The sequence below is a fragment of the Pygocentrus nattereri genome, chromosome 19 (genome assembly GCF_015220715.1).
Source record: "Pygocentrus nattereri isolate fPygNat1 chromosome 19, fPygNat1.pri, whole genome shotgun sequence".
Lineage (NCBI taxonomy): Eukaryota > Metazoa > Chordata > Actinopteri > Characiformes > Serrasalmidae > Pygocentrus > Pygocentrus nattereri.
Genome location: NC_051229.1, coordinates 8,849,005 through 8,857,488, shown reverse-complemented (window position 1 = coordinate 8,857,488; position 8,484 = coordinate 8,849,005). Strand labels below are relative to the sequence as shown.

The following is an 8,484-nucleotide window of genomic DNA, read 5'->3' as shown; positions in this document are numbered from 1 at the left end:
TATTTCTGCAAATTTTAATGTACAGTTTACATTTGTTTGCCTTGAGTTTAACATATTGAAAAAAAATAATTTGATGTAACCTTTGCGCTTTTTTTACAGTGTTATTTTCAGCTATAATTCTGCATTAAATATGCAGGCGTGTGTTCTCTGTAGAGTATGTAACTTATTCAATCAATAAACATGTAATTTGACCAAGTGTGCTAAGGCATACAACTGTATACACCTGTGTGTGGGTGTGGGTATGGGAGTGTGTGTGTGTTAAGACTGTTTAATGTACAAAGGTACACTTTATCTAAATTTGCTGTTGGGGGAGAGAGAGAGATAGAGATTGGGAAAGAGAGAGAGGAGGACACTAGCAGCATGGCATGGACACTAGTTCACACTGTTCTGTATATATTGATCTAAAGAAAAAAGCCACACCCCTTCCTGCTCTGTGTCTCTGTATAGTTAAGACCTGTTTATTGTGATGAGTATGTCAGAGTTTGTAACTGTAACTTTCTGAGAAATATTGTACTAAAACACACTCAATAAAGACCTTGGAAACTCATCAGTGCTCCAGTGTCTTAATCAATTTAAACGAACCACAGCTGGTTTTGTTCTGCATGTATATGAAATTTGAGAAGTACAAGGTCAGTGCTTTAGCTTGTGGGTGAGTAGAGTTATCATTTTGATATACAGAACTCTGCAAGTCTAAGGCTCCTGGGAAAATTACTTGCTCAGAAAAAATAAAACATTAGTATTCTAATAAATACAAATCATATTAATATAATAAGTAGTAATTTTATGTATGTCAATGTGTTCACTTAACCATTTCCAAACCTTGTCCTCATGGCAGCCCAGTAGTATTTGTAGTTATCATCCGATGCCTTAATATAATAATATTTAAAATAGTAAAATTAATAGATTGTTTTATTTGTATTTGTTTTAATGTTATATGGAAGTTTTACAGGCAAAACGTACGAACTGCCACTTTAAGGTCCTGCCACAGCATATTAGTGGGGTTCAAATCAGGATTTTGACTAACCATTATTCTGTTTCTTTTCAGCCATTCAGAGGTGGACGAGCTTTTGTGCTTCAGATCGTTGTCTCTCTCCATAACCCGACTGCACCTCCCAGACCTTGAAGCAGCAGAGCATCCCCACACCATAACACTACCACCACCATAGTTCAATGATGGCATGATGTTCTTATTGCAGAATGCTGTTTAGCTTTATGCTACAACTTCTAAAAACCTTCCAATTATCATTTCATAGAACTTTATTTGAAAAGGCTTGAGAGTCATCGTGGTGTTTTTTGACAAATGTGAAATCAGCCTTTATGTTCCTTATGTATAGCAGTGTTTTTCACCTTGCACCTCTACCATAGATACCATTTTTGCCCAGTCTATAACTAATGGTACTGACCTTGTCTGAGGTGTGCGAGGCCTGCAGTTTCTTAAAGGTTCCTCTGGGTTCTTTTGTGACTTCCTAGATGACTCGTCACTGTGCTGTTGGAGGAATTTTTGTAGGCTTCTGAGAAGGTCCACCACTGTTTCAAGTTTTCTCCACTTTGAGGTAATAACTCTCACTGCAGTTTCCAGGGCTTTAGAAGTGGCTTTGTAAACCTTTCCAAACTGATACATTGTGTCTACTCCAGATGTCTTTCTTTCTTTTTCTAATAATACATACCTTTATTTGAAGGTCTAAAACAATTATGTGCAAAAATAGAAGGAATCAGGACAGGGCAAATACTTTGTCATAGCACTGTAATAAGGTAAATGCTGTTTTGATTTTCATTATTTGATTATTTTTTTATGAAATATATTTACATTTGAATTATAGTCTAAAATACATTTAAGTGCGCTTTTGACTTGGTCTCATCAGCAAAATCAAAGGATGTTCTTTCTTTCAACAAAACAATGCTGTACTGAGCAAAAGCTTTCTAGCAAATTAAAATCATAATAAAATACTTATATAAACCTAATAAATGATAACAACAAATAAATACTTAAATAAACATGAATTTGATACCAATTAAAAATTTTGAATCAAACCTCTGTTTATTTCACTAAGTTATGAATTAGTAGCGATTAGTAGGAAATTACTTCTTGATTTTGTTACAGCTGGCGATAAGTGCGACTTCTACTGATTTGTTGGTGCGTCGTATGGAAACGTAACATCCAGCAAGGAAATGGGTGAGTGCATCTAAACCCACAATGCTTTGCACAATCCAAGAGACAGTCTCCAGGCTTCGCTAATTAGCAAAGACCACAGCCCCCAAAACTGACAACATTTAGACAAGTTAGTATAAATAGGCCAGTTTGTCTCCTTGACTCTTCCTCTAATGGTCTTACTGGGGCTAGAGAGGGAAAGAGGCAGCATGACCGTGTGCATGTTTTTTTAAAGCACGCATACATTTATAGCATTTAGCAGATGCTCTTACCCAGTGAAGTGTTTTGTTGTGTACTTTGAAAACTTATCCTTGTGCTAATGTAAATAAGCCAGAGTTTTAAGATACCCTCAAACTAAGACTACTACAAACAGGAACAGTGCTGATGCATAAATACACAGAGATTATGAGATGTTGTTTTTTTAATTAATTTATTTATTTATTTTTTAAACATGACAGGAATTAGAAAGCTAGTTAGCTTTAGCAACCGAAAAAAATTATAAATAAATAGGGCTGAAAGCGACTAATCTTTAGATTTTATTCATGTGAAGTAACTGGCTAATAATCAATCAGCTTAAACATGGCATGTAAATGTGAAGAGCTGTAGCCAAGAGCTAAAACAACTAGCGGTTTGTTTAAAGAAGCAATTTGTAAGATTTTTAGTTAAAACAATCTAAAATTTACAAAAATGATCCGCAATGTTGCATGCTAACCAACTAGCTACAGCCTACCACGTTGTACCACAAGAAGCAGTAATGTGTCACTGTAGCATTGAGTCTGCCATCAGTCCAACATGAGGTGATGAAGAAGTAGCATGCCCGCTCCCGGCAAGACACTTCGTTCGACAGCATAACATAATAGAAGAAAACAAGCAGTAACATTGGCACTGCTTTCCACCTCTGAACACAAAAGGATGAAGTTTGATGCTGAACTTGCAACATTTCTTCTAGACTGGTAAGTAAACAGGGGGAGGAGTGAAAAGAGAGGAGGAGGGACTGTATGGACTATGAATTTGGCAGGTGGCATCAGCTCACAGGCTGCTTCTCTAAGCTGATCGTAATTTTGAGTTACAATAAATAATAAGAAACTGATAAAATAGCTCTTTGGGCTGCAGCATCATTTCAATGTGACATTTTAACTAGTTCGTTCGAAAAACTGCATGTGAACAGGTTTCCAGGTGGAAACCTTTTTTTATTTCACATGAAAACTATGTTTACAAAATGAGTTACATTAGTTTGAGCTAATTAAGCAGTTGTGCAGAGTTAGCAAGCTTATGTACGTAATGATGTGACAGGCAGAGCTTCTGAATGTTTAATAGTTTTTGAAGTAGCTGTTAAATATTTCTAATTAACAGAAGCTGATTCGGATTAGAATATTCCAGTGACTAGCATTGTTACTTTAATGGTGTTTGTAAAAGTAACATTAGCTTATTCTGACAAATCACTTACAGTGTAAACTGCATTTCCTCAGAGAGAAAACAAATTTCAGAACATCAACATCGAGAGAAAGCTGTTATCTACTGACCGCTCCGCTGCTTCAGCATGTCTTCATTTCCGGTGGTCAATGGTAAGGAATGCTGTTCTTTGAGAGAAAGCTAAGTTGGACCAGGTTTTGTTACAACCTATTTTCTTAACTAGGCTAAAGCTAACTGGTGACACAGGCTAAGTGATAGCTAACATGCTAAACCATTCCTCCATTCATTTTCAGTGTTCCGCTCTGAACTGAAGGGTTTACTGAATTATTCACGTCAAACGTCCGTGTTTTTGGTTAAACCTGCCTTAACTAGTAGTAAACACATAGAATGTGTGGTACTGTTAGCTTGATGCTAACAAACAGAAAAGCACAGGGAGATGCTAGTGGAAATTAGCTACTACTGTTGTGGTAATTTGCTGAGCAAAAACCATTGAACGTTTGCTTTAAACACTGCTAGATTAGAAAAGCTTCATTGCTGTATTACAGAAGTCATGCTGACTGGTAAAATCACTGGAACGGACGGCCTCTCATGGCTTCTTTATTTTCAGCGTAGCATAAAATCAGACGCAGTGAAGCACATTTACTCAACATTTCATCAACTCAAATCGTAAAACACTTCTTCTGCTTACAAACACAAATGTGGAATTGATTAAAAGTTTAAAAGCTGCACCGACAGTTTCTCTGACAGTTTGACAGTTTCTCTGCTTTAAGTGTGAAATAAATGAATGTGAAATTACACTCTTTCATTATCATTATTGATGACTGACTTCCATGGGTTAGCACCCATAAGCTCAATTCAGATTTCTGTCAGAATAGCAGACTCAATGATATAAAAAGTAAATTACCTCAACAATTACACTCTCTCAGCTCTTTTATTGTATCAGAGCTTGCTTTAAATGAGTTTAAAGACACCACAAAGCACTGCATTGTCTGGAGGAACGGCCTTATCCTTTGGACAGCTCCACAAAATAATGAGTAAAGCCATGATGTAATGTGCATTTTTTACCAGTAGAACTGAAGAGGCTGTTTTTATTCTGTTTTATTAGCTTTATTAAAAAATAGCACGGTTTAGTTCTCGAGCTCTGAAAGCTCAGCTTGAGTTTTGTGTTCCATAAAGACTCTGGAAGGCGGCTGAATGTTTTCCAGCTAAAAGGCAGCCAAAGCTGGTGCACATGCCCTCCACAACGTCTCTAACCTGCTCGCACTACGTGGGAAAGAAAAATGTCTAGAAACAATCGACCTTAGATCCTCTCCCAGCATGCATCTCTTCCTCATCTCCTTTACCCTCCCACTGCATTCCTGGGGCTTCACTGCAGACGTGTTTAACTTCAGCTCTCTGTCTTTTAGATATGAAGCACGAACCAGTCTCTCACTTCTAACTCCCTCACTCTGACTCACTCACTCACTCACTCACTCACTCACTCACTCATTAACTCACACCATCACTCAGTCATTTCTCATTCACTCACTATCTCAGTCAACCCCTCCCTCCCTCCCTCCCTCCCTCCCTCACTCCCTCCCTCACTCACTCACTCACTAACACAATCCCTCCCTCACTGATTCACTCACTCACTCACTCACTCTCTAACTCCCTCACTAACTCACATCATCACTGTCATTTTCTCATTCACTCACTATCTCAGTCAATCTCTCCCTCACTCATTCACTCACTCACTCCCTCACTAACTCTCTCACTAACACCATCACTCAGTCCTTTTCTCATTCACTCACTCACTCCCTCACTAACACCATCACTCAGTCATTTTCTCATTCACTCACTATCTCACTCACTCACTCACTCACTCACTAACTTTCTCACTCCCTAATTTCCACACTCACTCTCTCACTAACCCATCCATTTTCTCACTCACTCATTAACTCACTCATTAATTTCCCCACGCATTAACTCTCTAAATCACTCTCACTCACTCACTCACTCACTCACTCACTCACTCATTCCCACATTCAATAACTGCCTCACTAATTTCCACATTCACTGCCTCACTAACTCATCCATTTCCTGACTCACTCATTAACTCCCTGTCTCACTCATTCAGTTCTACACTCACTAACTCCCTGACTCACTTACTCACTAACTCATTAATTTCCTCACTGACTACCTCACTCATTCACTCACTATTTCAATTCATCACTTGCTCACTCATTTGCTCACCCAACTCCCTCACAACTCCTACTAAAGCTAAAGCTTATTCACTCACTTATTAACTCACTCACTCACTCACTCACTCATTCACTCACTCACTCACTCACTCACTCCATTGCTCACTCATATACGTCACTCACTTACTAAAGCTTATTCACTCACTTATTAGCTACCTCACTCACTCATTCACTTAATTACTACCTTCTACAATCAATTGTTAAATAGCATTCACTCACTCAATAACTACCTCACTCACTCACTCACTGCCTTGTTCATGAAAACTTAAATCTAACTCGAGACATGTTTGGTGACAAGTGTGCTGTTTTAGTTTAGCGCTGTGGCTGCTTAATACCAATAAGGGTCCTTGGGCAAGACTCCTAACACCGCCTTGGCCTACCTGTGTAAAAAATGATCAAACTGTAAGTCGCTCTGGATAAGAGCGTCTGCCAAATGCCATAAATGTAAATGTAAATGTAAATGCTTAACAAGTCGTGGAAGCTTGTCGCGCTGATTAGCACTGTGCAGACTGCATCACTGCTGGTCTGACGCTTTCTGCACATCAAATGCATTCAGTGGTTCAGTATCTCTAATAGACTTGCTTATGTGGTTTCTGACACTGTGTAACGTACCGTTATCTATAGAAATGAATGCTGCGTTGCAATAATACGTAGCAGAGGACCAGTAGCAGCTGCTCTAGGCTTAGTTACACACAAGTTACTTCTGACCCAAAGCACAGCTGGCTAAAAGTTATCTGGCTAACTTTTGCTCCTGCTGTATTGAATCAGCGCAGCGAAATACATTTTAAAATGTGCTCACTAAGGGTATGCAAATAGCATGTTAGCTTATCGATTGAAAATGTGCACTCACTGTCTGAGCCGGTGAGTATCAGAGCGACAGGGCTAATACGGAAGATGTGAATAGTGAAGCTTCACATCTGTGACACCTTTTTTTCTCTAGCATTAATTCTATTATGCGGAACTATGGCCCTTGTTATTCACGGTGGCAGGTCATTTTTCACGGCGCCATTGCTAATGGGAAAGATCAATGCGTGCTCACGAAGACGCCATAATCGCACCTCTACCACTGCACTAATTGTCAATTATGCATTTTTAATGCCTATTTATTGGGCTAATTCTGCACAGGGCTGCTGCCTTGAAAAAGCCTTTGTTTTAATTGATGTGTTATCTTTATGGGTGTAATTAAACTGAAAGGAACATATATGGGTGCCGATTTGGGAGGAAAAGGGTGGGATGCTTTGGGAACGGTTCAGATGACTAAGTGCTCTTTAAGTGTGAGCATGCTTTTGAGATGCTTTTCATTTTGGCTGGATTTATGTATGAAAAATGGAGTTCTTTTATTTAGTGGAAAAATACCCGAAGTTGTAAACGGTGCAAGGTGAACATTTTCTCTCTCTCTCTCTCTCTCTCTCTCTCTCTCTCTCTCTATAAATATTCACCAAGCAATCACCTGCTGAAGAGGATTGCTTCTCAGCACAATGCCTCCAGGGAGTGAGGGAGGAGGGAGGAGGTGAGGTAGAGAGCAAGACAGAAGGAAAGGAGGGAAAGAGAGATGGAAGAAAAAGAAAAAAAAGCAGGAAAAAACCTGTCTCCTCACATATAGCAGAGACAGAAACATCACGGTTATAGCAAAACCTTGTTTGCCTGAAATAGTAACTTGCATACTAACTTTAATGTACATTGCATGGCTAAAAGTATGTGGACGCCCTGCTTATTATTGAGTTCAGGTGTTTCAACCAGGTGTATAAAATCACACATATAGTCAAACACTGGTAGTAGAATGGGTCATACTGAAGAGGTCACTGACTTTTGTTATGTTTATGAAAATTTTGTCCTGCTAGACCTGCCCCTGTCAACTTTAAGTGCTATTACTGTGAAATGGAAGCATCTATAAGCAACAACAGCTCAGCCGTGATCACACAAACACATAAAGCACTGAAAAACTGCTTATCCTGTGTAGCAGTACTCACTGAACAGATCCAAACTGCCTCTGAAAGTGCAGGAACTGTGCATTGGGAGTTTCATGAAATGGGTTTCTATAGTCAAAGTCAAGTCAATGTTTAAGCGCTTGTTGCAACAGGTGTTGTCACAGAGCAGCTTTACAGAAAAATCCTTGTCCAAGCCTCCATGAGCGTCGCCAGTGGCAAGAGTGGCAAGGAAAAACTCCCTAAGAGCAAGAGGAAGAAACCTTGAGAAGAACCAAGACTCAAAAGGGGAACCCATCGTCCTCTGGTCGACACCAGATAGCAAACAGCATCAGTATAAACTATTAGAATGGAGAAAGAGGAAAAACAAGTGGAGCAATGGTTAATTAAGTAGTTCATGCAGAAGCAGCAGCAGCATCAGGAGAGTCCATTCATAAAGGTGAGGTGCAGATCAGCCAACAGAGATGGAGCTCTGGTGACTCTAGCAGCTCTGATGGCTCACATGTGGGGACTTCTATAGCTGAGCAGATGCACACAAGCCTAAGATCGCTATGCGGAAAGCCAAGCATAGGCTGGAGTGATGTAAAGCATGCCGCCACTGGACTCGGGAGCACCAGACTGGACTAGTGCACCAAGCTTTACTGTTGGCACTATGCATTCTGGTAGGTAGTGTTCCCCTGACATCCACCAAACCCTGATTCTTCTATCAGACTGCCAGATAGTGAAGCATGATTTATCACTCCAGAGAACATGTTTC

At 39.5% G+C, this 8,484-nt stretch overlaps 1 protein-coding gene across 2 annotated transcripts in view; it reads left to right on the top strand.

The window, feature by feature from the left end:
• Nucleotides 1-547, top strand: part of LOC108430182 (ephrin type-B receptor 1) — a 406,692-nt gene extending 406,145 nt beyond the window's left edge. For both annotated transcript variants that reach the window (XM_017702512.2, XM_017702510.2), the window contains exon 17: nt 1-547. This exon is cut by the window's left edge and continues 6,855 nt beyond it. The gene's annotated coding sequence lies outside the window, so the exon portion shown is untranslated.
• The last annotated feature ends 7,937 nt before the right edge of the window (nt 548-8,484 follow it).